Genomic DNA, 26,348 nt, shown 5'->3' on the forward strand with positions numbered 1-26,348 from the left:
CATTCTTGGAAATTATGGATAACCGAGCACCCAACACCATCAAATTGCGATTCTTGAGGTTCGTTATTTCTTCTTCAAATTTCATTAAAACGCGTTCCCAAAATGGAATAAGTCGTAATGCGCCATCATCGATTGGATGATTAGTGTAGAAAACATAATTCCTGTAGATGCATTCTGTAAAGACCCTCAACTCGTCAACGCTATTTGACTGGTCTAGCAATGATCAAGTGATGAATTAGCCGATAATAACTTGATTAGTTTAACACGAACGTTAATTAATAGAAATTAATCTAACAATGATCTAGATACGTAACTAGTACCGTTGAATATATCTCGAAAAGTTACACAAAATGCACTACTCGAACGTGTCATTTGGATATCGGTCGAAGAAGATATCATCAGATTTGTTGAAAGGAAAAATAGTTATTTTGCAGTTAACCGACATGACTGACCTTAACGTTTGGGTGGGTGCCTTTATCATGGGTCATTGGCCTTATCACCAAAACGTGTCGAGAGAAGACTTTCACTTTCTCTTTTCTTCTTCTTTCTTCTTTGTTTCCCCTCTTTCTCTTCTCTGTCCTTTTCTGCTGGAAATTTGTGAATCAAATTCGAGATTTTGAGATCGTAATAAGAAGGGAAATATCAAGAATCGATTGTTAGTGGTGGATATAGTTGTGTAATTGAATTAGATTCAGAAGAAGTGATGTTCAGAGAAATTCAGTGAATTAAGGTTTCTGGATTTGAAGCTAGATTTGCATGGAACAAATAATGATGATTTTTAGTTGATAATGGAGGAAGATAAAATGGGTTGATGTTGTGTTGATGATATGAGGATTTTCTGAAAATGAATCGAAGAATCAAACTGAATTAGGGTTTTCGTGGAGTTGTTCAGAGAAGAGGTAGGAGTTGAAATTTGAGAGTCTAGAGGAATGATTTGAGATGGGTTTGGATTGAATTACAGTTTAAAGTTGAATATTAGTTTGAAATTGATGAACTAGGTTTTAATTCTGTTAAGAAGATGGTGATAGAATTATTTTGAGAGCTGATATGTTTGATGTTTGAGAAAAGCTGGTTTGAGGTAATTACTTTCTCAGTAATTTTGTAAAGATGTTTATTTTGATTGTGTTGTCGTTTGAGTATACGAAGTTGTTAAAGGGAAAGTGATTTATGATAGGTTTGAACTGCAAATGTAAATATAGTGTAGGTTTGTAATTGAAGCTAATATTTGAATTGAATATGGAACTAAACAGTTGGGAGTTTAGGTTTGTGAGGAGTTAGTATCTTGTAGAATTTTGCAAAGGAGATGTTATAGAACTTGGAGATTATATTGATTGGAGAAGAGGATGGTGTGTGGTCTGTGACATGTGAAAGATCAGTGGTAATGTTTGTATAATGGGTTGGTTGCAGTTACTGAGAATTGAATATGTAGATGAGGGGAGTGGCAGAGATGTGTGAACTGTAAATGAATGAAACTGAAGTTACAAGTGATGTTGGTTTGCTGAGTGCAGGGTATTGGAATTGTTGATGTAGTTAAATTGCCAAATTTATAGGATAACTGAGAATTGTAATTTATGAGAATTGAGTTCTGTATTATGCTAATTGAGTGGATTTAGAATGAATGGTGATTGTAGATATTCCACATGGTCCGGGTTATCTCAGTTGAAGCTTATATGTATGAAGTGGGTTTATTGTGGAAGTGGTTATAGAATGAAGTGCGTATATATGGATGTAATAACTGAACTGGTGGTGATTAGAGTTGTAAATAGTGGTTGCTGTGAAAGCTTGGAACTGCTATTGCAGCTAATATTTATTAACAACGATCGATTCAAAGGATGAACCTGTGGATCGTGGATCTCGAGGTAGGCGTGGCTTGTCATCAAAAGAGGTGGGAATACATTTAACTCTTTTGTAACCGTTGATATTTCTTTTATAAAAGTTTATGTTTAACAAACTCATGCACTGTTCATTTATGCATTCCATGCATTGTTTAATTTGAATTCCGACAGTTCTGTTATTTCTTTTAATCTTTCCATTGTTTGGAAAGGAACGGTAATGTTTGGTTCGTCTTTATGAATTGTCGGGAAATAAGAATTTCATTATGTGGTATATAGGATACGCTCCTTCATTTATACTTTCATGCATATTTGGGTGTGTAATTGTCACCCAGAATATCTAGGTGTGTAATTGTCACCAATATTACGGGTGTGTACATTCACCCATAGACTATCTAGGTGTGTAATTGTCACCAGTATTACGGTGTGTAAATGTCACTACAAAAATAATGGTTGGTGTTTAATTGTCACCAATCCGGTATGTAAATGTCGCCACAGAAATAAAGAAGGAGTTAGTTTCATATACATGTTGTTTAATTCAGTGAGTTGGTTGTCTTTTAATGTTTAGGAAAACATGTATTGTTTTCCAAATCATGTCAATGTTTACTTAAAAGTTATATGTTATTCCTAATGGGAACCTCTTTTAGGGATGATGTGCTCACCCATTCCCACTTTCAGTTTCAGGGAAAGATCAGAGTTGTACAACATAAGTTTCATGGCGTTGAGTCTTCTGCTATGTTTATTTTGTTGTGTTAGATCATTGCTCGGTCGAACTCACATGTGTTGCTATCTCAAGCACGTTTTTTAATGGTAGTGATCAAAACTATAAGTCTTGATTTCTAGCCTATTTATAAATGTCTCAGACTAGGACATAGATAGTGTAGTTGAGTTTAGATCTCTCGACGTTCATCTCTTGAAGACGAAGAACTACTAAGGGGAGATTGTGGAACTTATTCGACAAAAGGTATGTGGAGACTTGAACTCATCTATCACTTGGAAAGTCTATTTCTACTATCTACTATATTGAGACATAAGTCGTGTTACGATATAGTTTTCTCTATACACATTTGAGATTTCGAGCTTACATATTTCTCGAAATATGTGTTGGTAAGCTTTCTCTTCGACCAAGTTCATCTTATATCATGAGAAAATTGCCGAGTAACATCTTACATGGTTTGTGTGATACAATCATTTGATGTAGGATTGGAATGTTTTGATAATGATTATTTCGATATCTTGAAAATTACTTTGATTCTAATAATGTGTGAAAACGGCTATTGTCATTATAGAAGAATGTTTCAATGATTGAAATAAAGAGGTGATGATGTAACCATCTTTGGATATAAGCATATATAGTGTGTTCGCACATTAATGTATAAATCCATAAACCGGAAGCCAAGAGTATGCATATGTGTATATACGAAATTGGTGAAGGAGACAGGTTAAGTATGCGTACCCGTACGCATACTGGCGGAAGTTCTCGAACCGAGAATTTCTGCTTAGTTTGGTTTTTGACAAACTCTTAACTAGTCACCTTAAGTATGCATACTGATAGACGCATTTATGTGTCTAATTTGTCCTCAATGTTTCGTATTGTTGGTACTCGTTCTCGTCCTTATTATGGTGTTTTGTGTGTTTGTAGGTATTTTTTGGAAATAAACATTTTTGGAAAATTCGGCTCGAAAAGTTGATTTTGACACCCGGAGGACACGTGTTATTCGGACTCCCCTTCCTTGATAAGGGGCACCTCAGTTTATAAGTGGCACCCTAACTGGACAGCTGTTATTTACACTCCACAAACGGATAGGGGGTAACCCTTTCTTCCTCTTTTGAATTCTGAAAAAAGGCGGGAAAGCATGGTTCTCACCTGAAGAATTTTCGTTTGAATTTGGAAGGCATTGTACAGAGACTCAATGACTCATATTGATGGGGGGACTCTATTAAGGTTAACATGCAGGATATGGTTGATTTCGTCGGTTGAAAGTGACTAGATAACCCGCAAGAAAAAGTCAGAGCAACACGTACGCTGGATGAGATATTCACGGGATTACAGCGTGGTTAAACGTGTGCTGATCGTGTTTGGATTGATCTGGGTCTCTACAGAAGCGTGGAGAAGTTAAATGAGGAAGATTCAGTAGTTGTATACGCGTGGAAGAGTTAGAAGTGGAAGAAAATATTCCCGAGAATATTTTTCATCAATGTCGAGTAATGGAGAATTCGATGAAGTTATTGCGTGATATTTTGAGGTTGTTGGGTTATAAATAGTTTCTGGGATAGCAGAGATGGATTACAGAGAGTTGGGATAGAAATAGAGCACCACAGAGTCGAAACACCAAGTTGTAGAGAGACATGCTGCTGCTGCTGCCATTGAAGAACACGAAGAACGGACCATTCAAGACCGTTGTTTTCTAACAGTAACAACGACTCACAGCCGTGGGTCGTACATCAGAGGCAGACTTATTTGATACAGCGTCTGCGACACAAAGCCGTGGGTCTTAGAGCAACAGTAACAGTCACATCCTCTGTATCGTTTTTTTTGGTTTGTAACAAATATAATTGTTACAAACCCGATTTTTATTATAATTCTCCCATTTTCATCATTTGTAAACACCCTTTGATCAATAATAATGATTTTTGAGCGTGTTTCCAACATGATGAGCGGCTAATTCTCCCACAACCAAAGCAATGGGGAAGCTATTTACGCATGAATAATTGGTAACTATTTTATTTTCTCTAATATTTAATTATAATTCACTCAATCACTGCTTCTGCAGAGTTTTAAATTGTTTGCGTAATTTTCCTAATCAGTTGTGATTCAATTAGATAGGTTATGCTTTGTTTAGATAATCTATGCTTAAGGGATACAATTGATGTTTGAGAATTTGCTTGATTATTAGTGAGTTAAGATATAAAGGACTTAAAAGATAATTAGAGTTTTGGATTATTTACCATCATTAATTCATGTGTAATAGTGGAATAAGTGTCTTGGTTATTTTCTCATATCTTGAAGTCAATTTTGTAATAAGTTTTCATTATTTTTAAGTTTTATAAGTCTAAAAATCCATTGCTTTCACAAGCCTCAACGAACCTTTTTACTACAACTCAAATGAAAAACACATCAATTTTTGGCGCCGCCGACGCGGACTTGTCTTTAGGATAGAGTTTTAAGACTTTTTTAGGTTTTTATTTGTTTTTATTTTATTTGTTCTTCTTTACGTTTTTGGGTTTTTGTCTTTTCGTTACAGATTTTGAAATTTGGAGCGAAAGAAAATTTTTCCAAAGCTTTGGTGAATACTTAAAGACTTGGAGTAAAAGACAAAGCGAAAGGAGCGAAAGAAGAATTTTTTTTGTTTTTATTAAAAAAGAGAAAAAAAACAGAGAGACATTTTATTTTGTTTTTATTTTTTTAGACTTTCCTTTTCTTTTGGACTTTGGACTTGGACATTTGGACATTCTTTTATTTTTAAACCCTACGGAAGGGTAGTATTAAATATTAAACTGTTTGCAGAGAAGGACGGTGATTACGATATCACCTCGGTCCCTCGGGTTCGTACACGACATTGGAGTTGTGGCCCGAGTCGACTTCAACGGTTCATCCCCCGTCTGGAACGGGAGGTAAGTGTGTCGAAACACTCGCGAATCCCCTGTCAGCGAGTTACTGTATTCCTTCGTTTGCATATATGCTGAGGACTTGTAAACGGCTGATTTAATTTCCTAGTAAAGGGCAAGGACTGGCCATACAAGATAAGGGTTCGGATTTCATCACCGTTCTTTTCTTGCCCGTCTTAGGAAAACAAAACCAAACGCGAACCTAAACCTAAAATTTGGAATATAACGAGACCTATAGGGTAATGAGCTTAATAGGAAAGTCATTTGAAAAATATTGGTTACTCTTTTGAGCATACTTCGAAGTTCATGATGGTTTCTGTGAGTTGAATGCGTGACTGCACCGCCTTGTGATAGCGGTGAGGCCTTGGGTATCAAAGCTCTACGCAGCTTCCCTCGCCTCTATTCAACTTACTTTGACTCGGATTGATTCCAGAGGGGTTTGCTTAAATTATAACGAATTCCCTTTCGAAGGATTAGAAGATGGTCTAGAAACAATCTAAGTGGAGCCATCATGCTTTTTTTTTGCTAGAATCAGTAGGTTTGTTGTGGTGAAGTCAGCCTTGTTTGTGTTTGCATACAACTTCCCTTCCTTTTAGGATTTTTCTTTTTATTTTGTTTTTCTAGTGTATGCCCGAGGTTATTCGAGAGCGGGCTTGGAAAAGAAATACTCTAGGTCGTTTGATTCGTGATAAACCTAGTAGTTCTTCTTGTGAAGGCGGGGAGCTCGAAGACTCTTCTTTTGAGAGCCCCGTTTTTGGGAACTTCAGTTTTGAGAATCTGTCTCTTTGTGAGGAAAGTACCCCTAGTACTTCAGCTGTGCCAGCGATGACAACTTTGAAAGATTACATGTTCCCAACTAGGACCAACCGAGCTTCGTGCATTAAATTGCCAGCCAATACGGCTAATTTCGAGATAAAACCTAGTATTCTTCAGATGATCCCTATGTTCTTAGGAAAAGATGATGAGAACCCTTATTTTCATATTAGGGACTTTGAGGAAATCTGTGGGACAGTTAGAATAAAAGACCTCACTGATGAAGTTTTGAAACTTAAGATGTTTCCCTTTTCCCCGAGAGATAAAGCCAAGACCTGGCTGAACAACCTACCATCTGAATCCATTGAAACATGGCAGGAACTTATTGCTGCTTTCTATATGAAATGCTACCCTAAGCATAAAATTACAGTTGTTAGGCAGAAAATTGGTGCTAGTGTGCAACAAGAGGGAGACTCTCTTTATAGGTTTTTAGAGAGATTCAATGATCTCTTATCCCAGTGTCCTCACCATGGATTTGATAAGATGAAACTTGTTGAGATTATTTATAATGGTTTAGACTATTCGACTAAATCCATGGTCGAGTCTATGTGCGCTGGTGAGTTCACCGGTAAAAATGATGATGATGCTTTTACCTTCTTAGGAGTTATTGCTGAAAAATCCCAACAGTGGGAGTCTTGTGTTGAACCCCCTAAAAAACTCTTGGTCAATAAAAGTAGCACCAATGTGGTAGATACAAGCTTCGAGTCAGATGCTAAGTTTGCTGCTTTGTCTAGAAGGTTAGAATCTTTGGAATTGAATCAACCTAAATATAGGTCTCTTGTTGAACCTGATGATAGGATTAGAGCCGCTCAAGTCTCTAGTTGTGGAGTAGAGCCCAATAACTCGTTTTGGGAAGGTCATGTTAGTGAAGAAAAAGCCCATGTTGTCTATAACAACGCTAGGTTTAAGAACCGTCAGAAGTTTGACCCATACTCAGAAACCTACAACCCTGGTTGGAGAAACCATCCTGATTTTTCTTGGTCTAAGAGCCAGAATCAAGGTCAGTCTAGTAATTCTCAGCCTCCCCCATGTTTTGGTTATGCTAAGAACTCTTCAGGTCAACCCCAGTTTCAGAACCCTTCGGATAAAAAGATCACAAGTTTTGAAGACACTCTAGCCTCGTTTATTAAAAACTCTGATAAGATCAACCTAATGGTTGCTCAAGGGATAGAAGAAAGTAAAAATATAGGTTATGGTAACTCCCAAGCTATTTCTGAGTTAAAAAAACCAGGTTAGTAAGATAAATGAATCTTTGAGGGAAAAAGGTAAGTTTCCTAGTCAAACTCAACCCAATCCTAAAGCAGAGAAATCGTACAATCATGTGAAATCTATTACAACCCTTAGGAGTGGAAAGAAAGTTGACAATAAGGTTGCCATGCCTGATAGTGAACATGTTGTAGTTCACCCTTTAGAGCCAGAAAATGAGGAGACTGATAAAGTCTCTAAAGAGACCAATGAGGGTCCTGCTGAGCCCGGCTTTGTTCCCAGAGCCCCGTTTCCCCAGCTGCTAGTTCCAACTAAGAGCGAGTCGAACTTTAATGATATATTGGAGGTTTTTAAGCAGGTTACTATCAACCTACCATTGTTGGATGCGATTAAGCAGATTCCCGCTTATGCTAAGTTTCTGAAGGATTTGTGTACGCGAAAGCGAAAACTTAGTGTTCAGAAGAAAGCCTTCCTAGCTAGTCACGTGAGTTACATTATTCAGAGTACCACTACTCCTAAGTATAAATACCTAGGGTCCCCTACTATTTCTTGCACAATAGGTAAATACCGTGTTGAGAAAGCTTTGCTTGACTTAGGAGCCAGTGTGACTTTACTTCCATACCATGTGTACCTTAAGCTAGGACTTGGTGATATGAAACCTACCCAGATGACACTTCAGTTAGCTGATAGGTCCGTTAAAATTCCTCGTGGTGTGATCGAGGATGTTCTTATTGAGGTCGACAAGTTTATTTATCCAATGGATTTTTTTATCCTAGATACCCAACCTGTCCCTGAACCAGAGAACCAGATACCAGTGATTTTAGGTCGCCCATTTTTAGCAACATCCAATGCGATCATTAATTGTCGAATTGGTATTATGAACTTGTATTTTGGTAATATGACTATTGAGCTGAACGTCTTTCATATTAGTAAGTTACCCTATGAACTAGATGACTCGAGCATAGAAGAGGTAAACATGATAGGAACATTAGTTGAGGAGTCATTACCAAACACTTTGTTAGAAGATCCATTTGAGAAATGCCTAGCTCACTTTTGGATTTATTTCGATGATGATAATGTGATTAATGAGGTGAATGCTTTGTTAGATTCAACCCCTTTGTTAGACACTAGTAACGGATGGAAACCTAAGTTCGAACCACTACCAGTTTCTAAGTCTACCCTCGTTCCTTCGTTAGAAGTGCCTCCTAAGTTGGACCTAAAACCATTGTCAGATACCCTGAAGTATGTGTTTTTAGGCCCGTCTGAGACTTTACCTGTGATTGTTGCTTCCGACTTGGATAGTGACCAGGAAAGTAGGCTAGTGACCGTCCTTCAAAACAACAAGGAAGCTTTAGGGTGGACCATAGCAGACATTAAGGGTATAAGTCCTACTGTTTGTATGCATCAAATCTATTTAGAGGAAGATACCAAACCTTCTAGGGAGATGCAACGAAGACTAAACCCTAATATGAAAGAAGTAGTTCGAACCGAGGTTCTTAAGCTGTTAGATGCAGGCATTATCTACCCCATTTCAGACAGTAAGTGGGTCAGCCCCGTTCAGGTTGTTCCCAAGAAATCCGGTATTACTGTAGTCCAGAATGATAACAATGAGTTAATCCCGACCCGAGTGACCACGGGTTGGCGTGTTTGTATTGACTATAGGAAATTAAACAAGGTCAATAGGAAGGACAACTTTCCCCTTCCCTTTATCGACCAAATGCTAGAGAGATTAGATGGACATAGTCATTACTGTTTTCTAGATGGTTACTCAGGCTACAATCAGATCGTTATTTCCCCAGAAGACCAAGAAAAAACTACTTTTACCTGTCCCTTTGGTACCTTTGCATATAGACGCATGCCTTTCGGGCTATGTAACGCCCCTGCGACTTTTCAGCGTTGCATGATGAGCATATTTTCCGATATGGTAAAAAAGTTTTTAGAGGTCTTTATGGATGATTTTTCAGTGTTTGCTTCGTCTTTCGATGAGTGCTTACATCATTTGTCACTAGTGTTGACTAGGTGTAAGGAAAAGAATTTAGTGCTTAATTGGGAGAAATGTCAGTTCATGGTTCGTTCAGGAATTGTTTTACGGCATATCGTATCTTCTAAGGGTATAGAGGTAGATAAAGCCAAAGTTGACCTTATTAAGACTTTACAGGTCCCAAAAACCGTAAGAGATATTATGTCATTCTTAGGGCATGCAGGTTTTTTAAAAAATTAAATCGTCGATTTCATTAAGGATTTTAGCCTAATTTCTAGACCTCTTTGCAATTTGCTTGCAAAAGATGTTAAGTTTGTCTTTGATGATGCTTGTTTAGAGGCTTTTGAGAAGCTTAAGACTTTACTCACTACCGCCCCCATAGTCCAGGCACCCAACTGGAACTACCCTTTGAGATCATGTGTGATGCTTCAGATTATGCTATTGGTGTTGTGCTAGGTCAGCGAGAAAACAAATTACTTCATGTGATTTACTATGCTAGCAAAACTCTGAATGATGCCCAGTTGAACTATACCACTACCGAGAAGGAACTGTTAGCCATTGTGTTTGCCTTAGACAAGTTTAGACCCTATCTCTTAGGTTCTAAGATCGTCATATATACTGATCATGCTGCTTTGAAATATCTTTTGTCTAAGAAGGATACGAAACCTAGATTGATTAGGTGGATCTTTTGTTGCAAGAGTTTTTCCAGACATTAGAGACAAAAAGGGTGCCGAAAATGTTAGCAGACCACTTGTCTAGGCTAGTTGTTGATTCCCTGATGATTCCCTTCCTATAAGGGATAGCTTTCCTGATGAACAACTTGTTCTTTGTTACCCAACACCTTGGTATGCGAATATAGTGAATTATCTTGTTACTGGTCGAATGCCCCAACATTGGGGTAAACAAGATCGTTCTAGGTTTTTAGCCGAGGTTAAGCACTTCTTTTGGGATGATCCTTATTTGTTTAAGTATTGTCCAGACCAGATTATTAGGAGATGTATACCTGAGAGTGACCAGTCCAGTATTATTTCCTTTTGTCATGATCATGCTTGTGGGGTCACTTTAGTGCTAAGAAGACTGCTGCTAAGATATTGCAGTGTGGATTCTATTGGCCTTCGTTGTTTAAAGACTCCCATAGTTACTGTGTTACTTGTGAACGTTGCCAGAAATTAGGAACCATTTCCGTAGGAACATGATGCCCTTGAACCCGATTCTAATTGTTGAGGTCTTTGATGTGTGGGGTATTGACTTTATGGGTCCGTTTCCTAATTCTTTTGGTAACCTATACATCCTTGTCGCTGTAGACTATGTCTCTAAGTGGATTGAGGCGGTTGCGTGTAAAACCAATGACCATAGGGTTGTGATTGAGTTCTTGAAAAATAATATACTTACACGTTTTGGTACACCGCGAGCTATAATTAGTGATGGAGGGTCGCAATTTTGTAATGGACCTTTTAGGCTTTTGATGAAGAAATATGGTATTACACATAAGGTAGCAACCCCGTATCATCGGCATACTAGTGGTCAGGTAGAGGTTTCCAATAGGGAGATAAAACGTATATTAGAGAAAACAGTTAATCTTAATCGGAAAGACTGGTCGTCTAGGCTTACTGATGCCTTATGGGCTTACCGTACTGCGTTTAAGACCCCCATTGGAATGTCGCCTTATCGGCTTATGTATGGAAAGGCATGTCATTTACCTGTTGAGTTAGAACATAGAGCTTATTGGGCTGTTAAGAAGCTAAATTTTTCACTTGAAAAGGCAGGAGCCCATAGGAAACTCCAGCTCAATGAGTTGGACGAGATTCGTATAGATGCTTACGATAGTGCGAAGGAGTATAAGAACAAAATGAAACTTGTGCATGATAGAAATATTTTACGGAAGTCATTTTATCCATGTCAAAAAGTTCTTCTGTATGATACCCGCTTGCATCTTTTCCTTGGGAAATTACGTTCTCGGTGGACGGGTCCTTTTATTGTTCGCACTGTCTTTCCTCATGGAGCTGTTGAAATTGAGACACCGGATTGTAGTAGTTCTTCGAAGGTCAACGGACAGAGATTGAAACCCTTTTTAGAGCCCTTTCCTACAGGTGATTTGAGGAGGTCCCTCTGGAGGACCCTGTTTACCCTTGATTGACCATCGAGGCGATTGTATGTTGTATATTAGATTTTGATTTCTCTCTTCACCCAGATACTATCTTTCCGACTTCTCTCTTTACTGATTCCTCGTGTTACTTTACTTTTTGGTATTGCTCTTTCATTAGAAACATTGAGGACAATGTTAGATTTAAGTTTGGGGGTGGGGAAGAAACTTTTTAGCTTTTAGTTGCAATAAATAAACTCCAGAGCCTAGAAATTTATGCTTATTAAGGTTGGCACTAACCAATCTAAGTGGATGGAAACATCTTGGTTGTAGGAGTTGAGGAACCAATCTGATTAGATGGAAACATCTAAAGAGTCTATTCATAAAAGCACAGAGCTCAGGTGTTAGAATTAAAAAAAAAACATGGTAGTTTCGCCATATCTCGTTGAATTCTAATCCTTCTGTTTTTATTTTTTAAGTGATTTGGTGGGGCACACGATTCAAGTTGTTACCTTTGCTCGGGTGAAATAGGGTGATTGAGATACCAAAAAAAAAAAATCAAGACCAGACCATCAGACCAACCGGAATAAATTCAATAAAGTCGACCATTGGTGCCCTTGTATATGCCAGTTGTGTTGACCTAGAGTTAGGTTTATCGACCACTGGTCCCCTTGTATATGCCATTTGTGTTGATATTAGTCAGACCGGTGTCTCAGTCCATTAGGATAGGTTCATCTTGGCAGAGGCCTTCAGACAGATATGGGAAACACCGTTCACTTTAAACCATCGATTTTTTCTCTTTATCCATCTTCTTAATCTTTCCATGTGATTGGTTGACTCCGGTTTATGATGTCCAGAAACTATCTGAGTAGAGCTCTGACACTTTATATGAATTTTAGTATGCTTGAGTGCAAACTCGTGTACAACAATTGGAATTTCGCATCAGGGTACTTCCTCCTGTAGTCAGTGATTGTATGCCAACTAAGGAGATTCTTTAGTGCCTTCCAAGGTTCTGCGTAGATAGCTAGGGTCTGGAGTAATGGTTTTGTGGGTACACATCTGGTAAACCCTCCCGAGATTAACTCGGTTTTATTTTCTTATTATTAGTTTTGCTCGAGGACTAGCAAATAATAAGTTTGGGGGTATTTGATAGACGCATTTATGTGTCTAATTTGTCCTCAATTTTTCGTATTGTTAGTACTCGTTTTCGTCCTCATTATGGTGTTTTGTGTGTTTGTAGGTATTTTTTGGAAATAAACCTTTTTGGAAAATTCGGCTCGAAAAGTTGATTTTGACACCCAAAGGACACGTGTTATTCGGACTCCCCTGCCTTTATAAGGGGCACCCTAACTGGACAGCTGCTATTTACACTCCACAGACGGATATGGGGGCAACCCTTTCTTCCTCTTTTGAATTCTGAAAAAGTCGGGAAAGAAGGGTTCTCACCCGAAGAATTTTTGTTCGAATTTGGAAGGCATTGTACAGAGACTCAATGACTCATATTGATGGGGGGGACTCTATTAAGGTTAACAGGCAGGATATGGTTGATTTCGTCGAAAGTGACTAGATAACCCGCAAGAAAAAGTCAAAGCAACACGTACGCTGGATGAGATATTCACGGGATTACAGCGTGGTTAAACGTGTGTTGATCGTGTTTGGATTGATCTGGGTCTCTACAGAAGCGTGGAGAAGTTAAATGAGGAAGATTCAGTAGCTGTATACGCGTGGAAGAGCTAAAAGTGGAAGAAAATATTCCCGAGAATTTTTTCATCAATGCCGAGTAATGGAGAATTCGATGAAGTTATTGCGTGATATTTTGAGGTTGTTGGGTTATAAATAGTTTCTGGGATAGCAGAGATGGATTACAGAGAGTTGGGATAGAAATAGAGCACCACAGAGTCGAAACACCAAGTTGTAGAGAGACCTGCTGCTGCTGCCATTGAAGAACACGAAGAACGGACCATTCAATACCGTCGTTTTCCAACAGTAACAACGACTCACAGCTGTGGGTCGTACATCAGAGGCAGACTTATTTGATACAGCGTCTGCGACACAGAGTCGTGGGTCTTAGAGCAACAGTAACAGTCACATCCTCTGTATCGTTTTTTTTTTTGGTTTGTAACAAATATAATTGTTACAAACCCGATTTTTATTATAATTCTCCCATTTTCATCATTTGTAAACACCCTTTGAGCAATAATAATGATTTTTGAGCGTGTTTCCAACATGATGAGCGGCTAATTCTCCCACAACCAAAGCAATGGGGAAGCTATTTACGCATGAATAATTGGTAACTATTTTATTTTTTCTAATATTTAATTATAATTCACTCAATCACTGTTTTTGCAGAGTTTTAAATTGTTTGCGTAATTTTCCTAATCAGTTGTGATTCAATTAGATAGGTTATGCTTTGTTTAAATAATCTATGCTTAAGGGATACAATTGATGTTTGAGAATTTGCTTGATTATTAGTGAGTTAAGATATAAAGGACTTAAAAGATAATTAGAGTTTTGGATTATTTACCATCATTAATTCATGTGTAATAGTGGAATCAGTGTCTTGGTTATTTTCTCATATCTTGAAGTCAATTTTGTAATAAGTTTTCTTTATTTTTAAGTTTTATAAGTCTAAAAGTCCATTGCTTTCACAAGCCTCAACGAACCTTTTTACTACAACTCAATTGAAAAACACATCACGTACCCGTACGCATACTGGCGGAAGTTTTCGAACCGAAAATTTCTGCTGTGTTTGGAAACTTTACAGACTCAAAACCGGTTGCTTAAGTACGCATACTTAAGTTGGTTACTTTGTTAAATCGGTCAGTTCATGGACTTAAACATTAAATCATAAGGAATGCAATCTTTGCAAACCGTGCTATAATGTCCATGATTGATTCAAGTGAATCAAACCGATTTGGTTTCAATTGTGTTTTCTAAACAATTGAACAACTCTTTAACTAGTTATGGTTAAGATGAATAAGGTTGATATGAGAGTAATCATATGGATAACCTCGGTTAATTATTTGTGAACCAACCTGGTGTACACGTTTAGGTACGGTTACATAAACCTAAATGAGGGTACATTTCATTTGTGTGTAACAAACTAAGTTCGATCTAACGGTTGAAAGATATTAGCTTGGTATACATATGTACTGCATAAACAAGTTATTATATATTTTCATCTCAAACTGTTGATCATTTTTGCTTGCTAGGGATTGAGTGGAAGTACGACCATTTTCTTCCATTCGCTTCAATATCTTGGGATTAAGATGATAACTCTGAACAATTGATCGTATTTGATATTGTTAGGGTTTTATGGTTTGTATAGTTAGGGTAAAGAGTAATACAAGAAATCAAAATCCGAAAGCAATTATTGATGGATAAGCTTAATTTTAAATCCACCAAAGTCAAATATTTTTGACAGCTTTCCCTCTAGTAAAAGTGGCTTTTCCCCTGTTAATTATCCAACTAAACTCCAAAATAGGTAGCTCGGAAAAATAAAATAAAAAATAACCTGATTAACCTGGTCATGAATCTCTTTTCCGCGTATCTTTGTTGGTGGTCCTGCACAACAGTTGAAAATTTTATTAGTATTTTTTTGAAATTTTTTGGATGATTAATTTAGAGCAAATATTATGATCTTAATACATCTAATACAAAAAAAAAAAAAAAACGAGCATGAAAAAAAATCAACAGTCAATAACAACAAAAAAAAATCAATAGTCAATAATAGCAGACAAATATTTTCTTAGTTTGTTTTTTTTCATAATTAAAAATAAAATATGTTTATCTTTCTTAAGATAAAATAAAAATAAGAGAGGGTCGTACTTCCACTCAAATATGTTTATTTTCCATACATTGGGTGTTGCGATTCAGAAAGGGGTTGGTGCCCAACTTGTTGCTCGGTTACCAACTAAACCCTCTTATGTTAAGTAATTTGTAATCAACTCTAGATAAATTAAAGATTTTATCTACATATTTGCCATCAATTTTAGGAAAAACAATAAAAAAAAAGATAAAATAATTTCTTTTCTTAGACATGAAAAAGATGCTCAATCTTTTTTTGAAAAAAAATATTTCAACCGAGTGAATGTGGTATCTTAAAATATATTAGTTATCCCATATTATAGAAATTTTATAAATTTTAAGATATTGATTGAACTTTTTTTATGGAACTTTTCGGTCAGTTGATTCACTATATAATGCATTCAAGCAAGAGCCAAACCTCATTTATGTGCACGTTCTGTTAGGGTTTTGTTGTTTTTGTTGTTTTTTTTTTCCATTTTTCTTGCAATTAGGGTTTTGATGTCTAACTGATATATTTTTGTTATTTGTTTTGCATAAAGTGTAATCAGTTTGCATTCTTAGTTCGCGGAATGGGGGAGCTCGTCAATACTGATAGTAGACTAAAAAAAATAAAAAAGACCCGAATCTAATAAAGATAACACTTTTGTCTTCAAAACTTAAACCCTAAAAAAATCAAAAATATCAATTAAACCACTTCAGTAAAATAAGAAATCATAAAACAGATTTATATCTTCAAAACCGAAACCCTAAAAAAATCGAACAACTTGAGTCTGAATGAAAAACTTAAGTAAATAAAGTAAAGAAATCAAAACTAAACCCTAACTTACATTCTTTGCAACTCTGATTTTCAGCTAATACGATATGCCCCTTGCGGCCTCCGTTGAAATGAGTATTTATATAGAACCCTGCTAGGGTTAAAAAATATTTTTGATATAAGGACTTTGGGGCTGAAATCAAACCTCCAGGATATGCACAATTCATCAAACCACCAGGCAACACCATTCAACTATGGGTCAGGACAAGTGAGACATTTTTAAAGCGTTCTCATTCATCGGAGCTCCACGTTAATTCTCGCTTCTAATTAATTTTGGCTTCTGGCTGATTCTGGCCCCACCAGTTTTTTTCTTTTTTTTTTTTGGAAAAATAATTAAATTTAAACCAAAAAATATCAGGAAAATTATACCAAACAAAATCAGGAAAATATTTTGTTTCCCAATAATAAGATAGCTAAATCTTAAAAAAAAAACTTCTTGCCTGAAATATCAAGATCTTGGAAATCTCAGAACATGCCAGAAATATATCAATTATTATATCGTAAAAATAAAAACCAACATGATAATCACATAATCGAAGATTTTATCATGATAATCAACAATTTAAATCACAACATCCACGGTTTCATCGTGATAAATCGAATGATCATATCATAATAAATAAATAACGTAAAGTGTCCAATGTTCAGTGTCCGTTTACATTTTAAAAAAAATAGAATTCTCCTAATTACGACCCCAAACTATCAATTGAACTCCAAAATAGGTGATCCGAAAAAAGAAAAAAAAATAACCTGATTAGCCCGGTCATGAATCTCTTTTCCGCGTATCTTTGTTGGTGGTCCTGCACAACATTTAGAGCAAATATTATGATCTTAATGGAGTTAATACAAAAAAAAACGAGCATGAAAAAAAAGGAAAAAAAAATCAATAGTCAATAATAAAAATAAATCAATAGTCAATAATCGTAGACAAATATTTTCTTAGTTTGTTTTTTTCCATAATTAAAAAGAAAATATGTTTATCTTTTCTTAAGATAAAATAAAAATAAGATAAAATAATTTATTTTCTTAGACATGAAAAAGATACTCAGTATTTTTTTGGGACAAAAATATTTCAACCGAGTGAATGTGGTATCTTAAAATATATTAGTTATCCCATATTATATAAATTTTATAAATTTTAAGATAATGATTGAGCTTTTTTTATGGAACTTTTCGGTCGGTTGATTCACTATATAAAGCATTCGAGCAAGAGCCAAACCTTATTTATTTGCACGTTCTGTTAGGGTTTCATTGTCTTTTTTTTTTCCATGTTTCTTGTAATTAGGGTTTTGATGTCCGTTCCTGTTTCTAAAATCGGTCTGTTCATGAAATAATACATTTATATAATAAGGAATGGATTCTATGCAAACCATGGCTATAATGTTCATGAATTGATTCGAGTGAATCAAACCGATTTTGCTTCAATTGTGTTCTTGTATACTTCTATGAGAATATAGCAATTGAACAACTGTATAACTAGTTTCATTTGAGTCATTTGAACTAGTTGTGGTTAAGATGAATAAGGTTGATATGAGAGTGTTCATATAGCTAACCTCAGTTAACTACTGTTGAGCCAACCCAGTGTACACGTTTAGGTATGGTTACTCAAACCTAAATGAAGGTACATTTCATTTGTTTGTAACAAGCTAAGTTCGATCTAACGGTTGAAATATATTAGCTTGAGTCTAATCAGGTTTTCATCTAAAGGAGAATATTGAATGCTTGGTTACTAAGGTAACTTAGATTTCAAACCCTGATTTGAAAACTATATAAGGGAGAACTCTAGCAACTGGGAAAACGAATCCCCACACCTCCTGTGTGTTACTAGTTGCATAACTAGAGTCGATTCTCCTTTAACCTTAGGTTTCTTCTCGATACCCTGTAGGTTAACGACTTGAAGACTTCATTGGGATTGTGAAGCCAGACCCAATTATTATCTTTGTAGTTGTGTGATCTGATCTTGTTGTTTCTATCGTGTTGAGTGCAATTGAAATAATTGGCTCGAGATTTTATATCTCCGATAGGCAAGATAGAAAAGTAATCACAAACAAACTTCGTCTCATCGTTTTTGATTCCACAATAACTTGTTTCGCTAGTCGATTAAGTTTATTGTGAGGTGATTGATAATACTAGGATGTTCTTCGAGAATATAAGTCTGGTTTATCAATTGGTTCTTGTTCACCTTGATTTATCAAAAGACGGAACAAAAACTCTTGGGTATTTATGTGGGAGACAGATTTATTCAACCCTATAGACTATTCTGTGTGAGACAAATTTGTCTATCAAGTCTTCGACTTTGATTCGTAACAACTCTTAGTTGTGGGTGAGATCAGCTAAGGGAATCAAGTGCGTAGTATCCTGCCGGTATTAGATACGTAAGGAGCACAACTGTAACTTGAATCAATGTGAGATTGATTAGGGTTCAACTACAATCCAGTCCGAAGTTAATTGGTTGTAGGGTAGTGTCTGTAGCGGCTTAACACAGTATGGCGTTCAATCTGGACTAGGTCCCGAGGTTTTTCTGCATTTGCAGTTTCCTCGTTAACAAAATTCTGGTGTCTGTGTTATTTCTTTTCCGCATTATATTTTGTTATATAATTGAAATATCACAGGTTGTGCATTAAGATCAATAAATTAGAATATTCAACCTTTGGTTGTTCATTTACATTGATTGACGCTTGAACATTGGTCTTTGGTACCGTTCAAGTAACTCTTCTTATATTCAATCAGGCTCGCAGATTTTTATTTGCTGATTGCGGATTGAATTAAGAGTTAGAGATATTAAACTCTTTGGTATACTTTATTCTAGATTGAGTCTGGTTGTCTAGTTGATTCTCTAGAAAGTGTATTGGAGTAAGTCCTCTCAGATTGCCAAACGAATTGTTGGGTGTGGTTGTTAGACCCCCGCAATTTCATGTTGTATATTCTATTTGTAAACCAAATGACTATTGTATATGTATCATTTGAGAGGAGTTTTGAATTTATATATTTCAGACTGGGGTTAGTTCTTGAGTTAAGTTTTTGTAGAAAATTTTATTAATTGAATGTTTAAGTTTTTGATTTAGATTTGTAGTGCCTCTTTATTTAGTTAATCTCTTGGATTAGTCTGCTGCCAGCTTTGGGGGCGCTACAGAGTTGGTATCAGAGCTCGCCATTAGATCTTATATGGGAAAAGATAGAAATAGCCAGTGCTAGCTAGTGAGCTAGATTAGTTTAGAACTGGGTTGGGATGTGAGATAAATTTTAATCACTAAAAGCTATCAAGAACTAAAAGAATTACTTGTCTCTTTGTTTCATTTCTCTTGATTTGTGTGCATAGTACGAAGTAAAAATTGTAGGGTATACCAATAAGTTTAGCTAATAAAGATTAGAGAATAATTAGTCTGGAAAGTATGAAAACGTAGATAATCCAATACTAGAAAAATAGTGAGATTACTATTTTTGATAAATCTTGAAAGCCACATAAAAATATATTGAGTATCTCTACTTATATGTAGAATCAACAGTTTATAATTACATAAATGTTAATAATATTTTTGGGACTCAATAATATTTGTAAGAGTAGTTAGAATAATAGTTGAACAATCAATTTTGATAATAAAATACTATAATAGTGATTATAAATGAAAATAATAGTAATAATAATTTTATTAAAGTAATGTTAGCATTTATCGATTAGTATCATATTGAACTTAACTTAACTAAAATTTCAATAAAGATATATGACGATAAAAATAATAATTATGTTTGAAATTAATAACGCTCATCTACGGTTAAAATTTTATAAATTAACCTAATGAAAAAATAAAAATATATGCTTTGCGTTTAAACTAGATATTTAATTTGGTACCTAGGCATTAAATGTAAAAGGTGAAGATATAATGTATAAAATTAAAAGACTTAACCTGTTAGTAACCTTGACCGAAATTATCTTTAGTCTAAAAAATGATTCAGTAAATCTTTAAAATGAAGCGAATATACATGAAATGATAATAGCAGTATTCAGACACTTAGTGTAATATTATAATTAGAAGAAAATAAATTTTGAAGATTAAATCGCTTAAAATGATGTAAACTATATATATGTTTTACGAAGTAAATTTATCAGACTTACACTAGCTACGATAAAAATTTAGAGACTAATTAATCTTAATAAATTAATATTTAGTTAATCCAGCACTGGGAAATAGTGAGGTTGGTAATTCTGATGTGTTCGGGTGATACTTGTTACGTAGGTAGGCATTGTCAGGCGTTGCGAACATAGACATGGCAACTACATTCTTGTATCACTAGGCATAGAAAGGATACTTGCTTCTATTAGTGGACTGATAGATCCCAAATTTTACTTAAAAACTTTATTATAGAGTATCCTTTTTCGTAATTAGAACCAGTAACTTACTGAAATAGAAACTAATATATTGAACTTAGAGCCACAAATTTTGGTTGTAGAAATCCATATAGGTTTGTGCTTTTGTTATCGTGTTGTTTTGCACTTAGACAAGAGATAGTATTATCTGTATAAGGTGGGGAGTTTTTGAAAACCAGAAGGATGGTTTGATTTTCGAGGACGAAAATGTATAAGGTGGGGATAATATAAAGACCCTCAAGCTCGTCAACGCTATTTGACTGTTCTAGCAATGATCAAGTGATGAATTAGCCGATAATAACTCGATTACTTTTACGCGAACGTTAACTAATATAAATTAATCTAACAATGATCTAGATATGTAACTAGTACCGTTGAATAGATCTCGAAAAGTTACACAGAATGCACTACTCGAACGTGTCATTTGGATATCAGTCGAAGAAGATATCATCTGATTTGTTGAAGGGCAAAATAGTTATTTTGCAGTTAACCGATCTGGCTGCCCTTAACGTTTGGGTGGGTGCCTTTATCATGGGTTGTTGGCCTTATCACGAAAACGTGTCGAAAGAAGACTTTCTCTTTTCTTCTTCTTTCCTCTTCTTCTCTGTTTCCCCTCTTTCTCTTTTCTGCTGGAAATTTGTGAATCAAATTCGAGATTTTGAGATCGTAATAAGAAGGGAAATATCAAGAATCGATTGTTAGTGGTGGAGATAGTTGTGTAATTGAATTAGATTCAGAAGAAGTGATGTTCACATAGATTCAATGAATTAGGGTTTCTGGATTTGAAGCTAGATTTGCATGGAACAAATAATGATGATTTCTAGTTGATAATGGAGGAAGATCGAATGGGTTGATGTTGTGTTGATGATATGAGGATTTTCTGAAAATGAATCGAAGAATCAAACTGAATTAGGGTTTTCGTGGAGTTGTTCAGAGAAGAGGTAGGAGTTGAAATTTGAGAGTCTGGAGGAATGATTTGAGATGGGTTTGGATTGAATTACAGTTTAAAGTTGAAGATTGGTTTGAAATTGATGAACTAGGGTTTAATTCTGTTAAGAAGAAGGTGATAGAATTATTTTGAGAGATGATATGTTTGATGTTTGAGAAAAGATGGTTTGAGGTAATTACTTTCTCAGTAATTTTGTAAAGATGTTTATTTTGATTTTGTTGCCGTTTGAGTATAAGAAGTTGTTAACGGGAAAGTGATTTATGATAGGTTTGAACTGCAAATGTAAATATAGTGTAGGTTTGTAATTGAAGCTAAGATTTGAATTGAATATGGAACTGAACAGTTGGGATTTAGGTTTGTGAGGAGTTAGTATCTTGTAGAATTTTGCAGAAGAGATGTTATAGAACTTGGAGATTATATTGACTGGAGAAGAGGATGGTGTGTGGTCTGTGACAGGTGAAAGATCAGTAGTAATGTTTGTGTAGTAGGTTGGTTGCAGTTACTGAGAATTGAATGTGTAGAAGAGGGGAGTGGCAGAGATGTATGAACTGTAAATGAATGAAACTGAAGTTACAAGTGATGTTGGTTTGCTGAGTGCAGGGTATTGGAATTGTTGATGAAGTTAAATTGCCAAATTTATAGGATAAATGAGAATTGTAATTTATGAGATTTGAGTTCTGTATTGTGCTAATTGAGTGGATTTAGAATGAATGGTGATTGTAGATATTCCACATGGTCGGGGTTATCTCAGTTCAAGCTTATATGTATGAAGTGGAAGTGGTTATAGAATGAAGCGTGTATAGATGGATGTAATAACTGAATTGGTGGTGATTAGAGTTGTAAATAGTGGTTGCAACAACGATCGATTTAAAGGATGAACCAGTGGATCGTGGATCTCGAGGTAGGCGTGGCTTGTCATCAAAAGAGGTGGGAATACATTTAACTCTCTCTTGTAAGCATTGATATTTCTTGTATAAAAGTTTATGTTTAACAAACTCAGGCACTGTTCGTTTATGCATTCCATGCATTGTTTAATTTGATTTCCGATAGTTCTGTTATTTCTTTTAATTTTTCCATTGTTTGGAAAGGAACGGTAATGTTTGGTTCGTCTTTATGAATTGTTGGGAAATAAGAATTTCATTATGTAGTATATAGGATACGCTCCTTCATTTATACTTTCATGCACACTTGGGTGTGTAATTGTCACCCAGAATATCTAGGTATGTAATTGTCACCAATATTAAGGGTGTGTACATTCACCCACAGACTATCTAGGTGTGTAATTTTCACCAGTATCACGGTGTGTAAATGTCACCACAGAAATAATGGTTGGTGTTTAATTGTCACCAATCCGGTGTGTAAATGTCACCACAGAAATAATGAAGGAGTTAGTTCCATATACATGTTGGTTAATTCAGTGAGTTGGTTGTCTTTTAATGTTTAGGAAAACATGTATTGTTTTCCAAATCATGTCAATGTTTACTTAAAAGTTATATGTTATTCCTACTGGGCACCCTTTTTAGGGATGATGTGCTCACCCATTCCCATTTTCAGTTTCAGAGACAAATCAGAGTTGTGCAGCGGAAGTTTCGCGGCGTTGAGTCTTTTGCTATGTTTATTATGTTGTATATTCTATTTGTAAACCAAATGACTATTGTATATGTATCATTTGAGAGGAGTTTTGAATTTATATATTTCAGAGTGGGGCTAGTTCTTGGGTTAAGTTTTTGTAGCAGATTTTTTTAATTGAATGTTTAGGTTTTTGATTTAGATTCGTAGTGCCTATTTATTTAGTTAATCACTTGGATTAGTCAGCTCCTAGCTTTGGGGGCGCTACACATTCATCTTCTAACGTGCTAAAGTTGCGCTGCTGTGCAACTCTCCAACTATTTGCTCTTCTTAATTCATTTTGCACACTAGCTCGAAGTGCAACTCTTTGATTTTCGGCTGCATGTTGCTTTTCTATGAGTTGACCCATAGACATGTTTTGAGCCATTGGAGAATCTAAGAAAATAGGAAGAAGGTGTGAGTTAAAATGGTAGAGGAATGTGGTATTTATGGGGGGAGGAGAATTTATGACCGTTGGATCAGATTCTACTCAGTAGTGTAAACTAGACCGGCCGGTCTTATAAGAGCCGCTAGCGGTGTAGTAAACACCTAACAGTGTAGACTTGACCGAACGGTCGAGACTCGACCGCTCGGTAGAAACTTGACCTGGCCTGGCCAAGTCCGGTTTGCCAACTCCATAGTGGTGCAAAAATGACAAACTTTTTGGTTTTCCGCACCCATAAGAACCGGCCTAAACACCAAAAATTAAAGCCAATAAACTAGAATTTCCACAAGATAATGATTGGTTATTGATCTTAGTATTATTACCACGACATTTACCAATAAAAAAGATTCAATTATTGATGCAACAATTACAGCTAAAGCTGAAACTGAAAAGGAATTCACTCAAATGTATTTAACAATCAAAACTTATTTAATAAATTAAGTACAAAAAATCAAGACACTGACAGAGTAGTTTTCCCAGACTTAAAATTCAAAAGTTTGAATATAAGGTGTTAAATTAATATATATCTCTGAATTTAGTTTATTCAAACTCTATTTTCCTTAATGAGTTTTTTTCTTCGTGTTTTGTTTGAGGGTTGAGATTTATGACTAAACTGAAAACAAGGGAATGTAATGTAATTAAGAAGAAGAGACGAACAACTTTTCCTGAATAAAGTATACTTGGAAACATTTTAAATCGATTTACCAACACCTCGGATCGGTTTAAACCAAACCGGATGTTGCAAATAATAATATTGGTTCTAATATGAGTAAAACCGAGCATATCAGCTTCAAATACGATTTAGTCAAAAATGAGCCAAACTGTACCATATGCTGCCTTACCGAGCTATTAGATTTTCCATGACGTAGATGAGGACAAAGTAAAGTCCAAAATGCCATGGATGAACATCAAGGAATTATGTGAGATAAATTTCACGGCTATAACTAGAGATGTTAATTCTATTGCACATGACTTGGCTCAAAGTGCTCTAATTGTGTAAACCGACGATGGGTTTATAATGAACCACCAAGTTGTATCTTGCAACACCTCAATTTATTTGAGGAGTAATATAAACAAAAGATGTATTTTCAAATAAAAAAAAAATAAAAAAAAGTGTCATGGGTGAACTAAAACTATTTACAATTCCCATCTCCATTATACCTTCCATTACTGGGAGTGATGGTCCATTAATAATAACATTAACATAATTATTAATGCCAACTCAACAAATACAAAAATTAAAATAACGGTAAGCGAGTTATAACCCCAAAGGTGTCACTATCCATATACAAAAACTCCAACAAAACAAATTGTTCACAAAAACCCCATTTAATATAAACTGTCTATATTATCCTTCTAGTTTAAATCACCCCAACAAAAACAAAAATCAACCCCACTTTAATTCTTATTATATCGTCACCCCCAACAAGAAATAAACAACCACCAATAAGCACCGCCACCTTCCACCACCGACCGCCGCCGCCACCGATAACCACCGCCACCACCTCCGACCACCGCCGCCACCGGCACCACCTCCGACCACCGCCAACGCCGCCACCGACCACCGCCACCGACCACCGCCGCTACCTCCGAGCACCACCTCCGCTGCCGCCGCCACCGACCACCACCGCCCCGCCGCCGCCGATACTGCGCAATTGCACCACCAATGCCAGCCACCCTACCATCCAGCACCACCATTGTCGACCACCACCACCGATACTACGTAATTGCACCACCAATACCAGCCACCCTACCAGCCAGCACCACCACTGTCGACCACCGCCGACCAAAACCAGCACCACGACCGCCCACCACCACCACCTCCCAAAATATACGATGAAACCAATTTTGGTTTCATCATAAATACGACGAAACCGATTTTGGTTTCATCATAAATAAGATGAAACCATAATTGGTTTCGTGAGAATTCAACTATAAGAAAAATTATAAGAGGTATTATACATGTTCATTGATAGATGGAACCAATTTCGGTTTCATCATAAATACGATGAAACCATAATTGGTTTCATCATAAATAAGATGAAACCATAATTGGTTTCGTCATAATTCAACTGCACATGTACATGAACCTGCATGTTATTGATTCATTGACCTCCACATGTACATGAACCTGCATTTCATAATTTTATGGCATAAATAAGCAATTTCTTATTATTTAGCACATGGTTAATGAACAAGCCGTAGACAAGTTCGAAGTCTCTGATGTGAGTTTTGTGACTATCAACACAAATCAAACATCCATTGTTGATTACATCGCATTTTACTAGCTACGAACGTAGGTCAACATATACAGAGTTGATAACCAAACAAGAACAAAGATATCAGGACACCTAGGAGAGTATAATCGGGCGAAAGTCATGCATATTGTGACAAATGAAATTCTTAAGCATGAGATTTATTTAATTTCAAGGTTGGATAGGCTACAAACACTAAACAATTAAGATGCAAGCAACTTCCTGACACTGGCAGCATGTAGATTAAAGAAAAAATTGAACAAGGAGAATTGAGTTACCCGTGGCATATTCAACTAGTTGAATAAGCTCAGTGTCCCTAACTTGGACGATAACATATGAAGTAGTGGACACAGCCGTGATGTTACCAAAATCATTGACTGCAGCTTCTTTACAGATGCTTTTTGTCTTGTCCAATTTAGCTTCTCCAATTACCTTATATTCCAAAGATTGCAATGTTGATAACTTCTTCTCATGCTTAATATTTTCCCCTTCAAGAGCCTAAAAATCAAGCAACATATAACACATATAAGCAATCACTAAGACTAAGACTAATGTTCCACGTTACATTGAAACTCAACAA

The 26,348-nt window shown here is 35.9% G+C and overlaps 1 long non-coding RNA gene across 1 annotated transcript; it reads left to right on the forward strand.

Moving 5' to 3' along the window:
- Nucleotides 1-21,149: 21,149 nt before the first annotated feature.
- Nucleotides 21,150-23,159, forward strand: LOC113277547. Its single transcript, XR_003324979.1, has 2 exons — nucleotides 21,150-22,387; nucleotides 23,015-23,159. It is a non-coding gene; the product is annotated as an uncharacterized LOC113277547 (long non-coding RNA).
- The last annotated feature ends 3,189 nt before the right edge of the window (nucleotides 23,160-26,348 follow it).

This window comes from Papaver somniferum, chromosome 5 (genome assembly GCF_003573695.1).
Source record: "Papaver somniferum cultivar HN1 chromosome 5, ASM357369v1, whole genome shotgun sequence".
Classification (NCBI taxonomy): domain Eukaryota; kingdom Viridiplantae; phylum Streptophyta; class Magnoliopsida; order Ranunculales; family Papaveraceae; genus Papaver; species Papaver somniferum.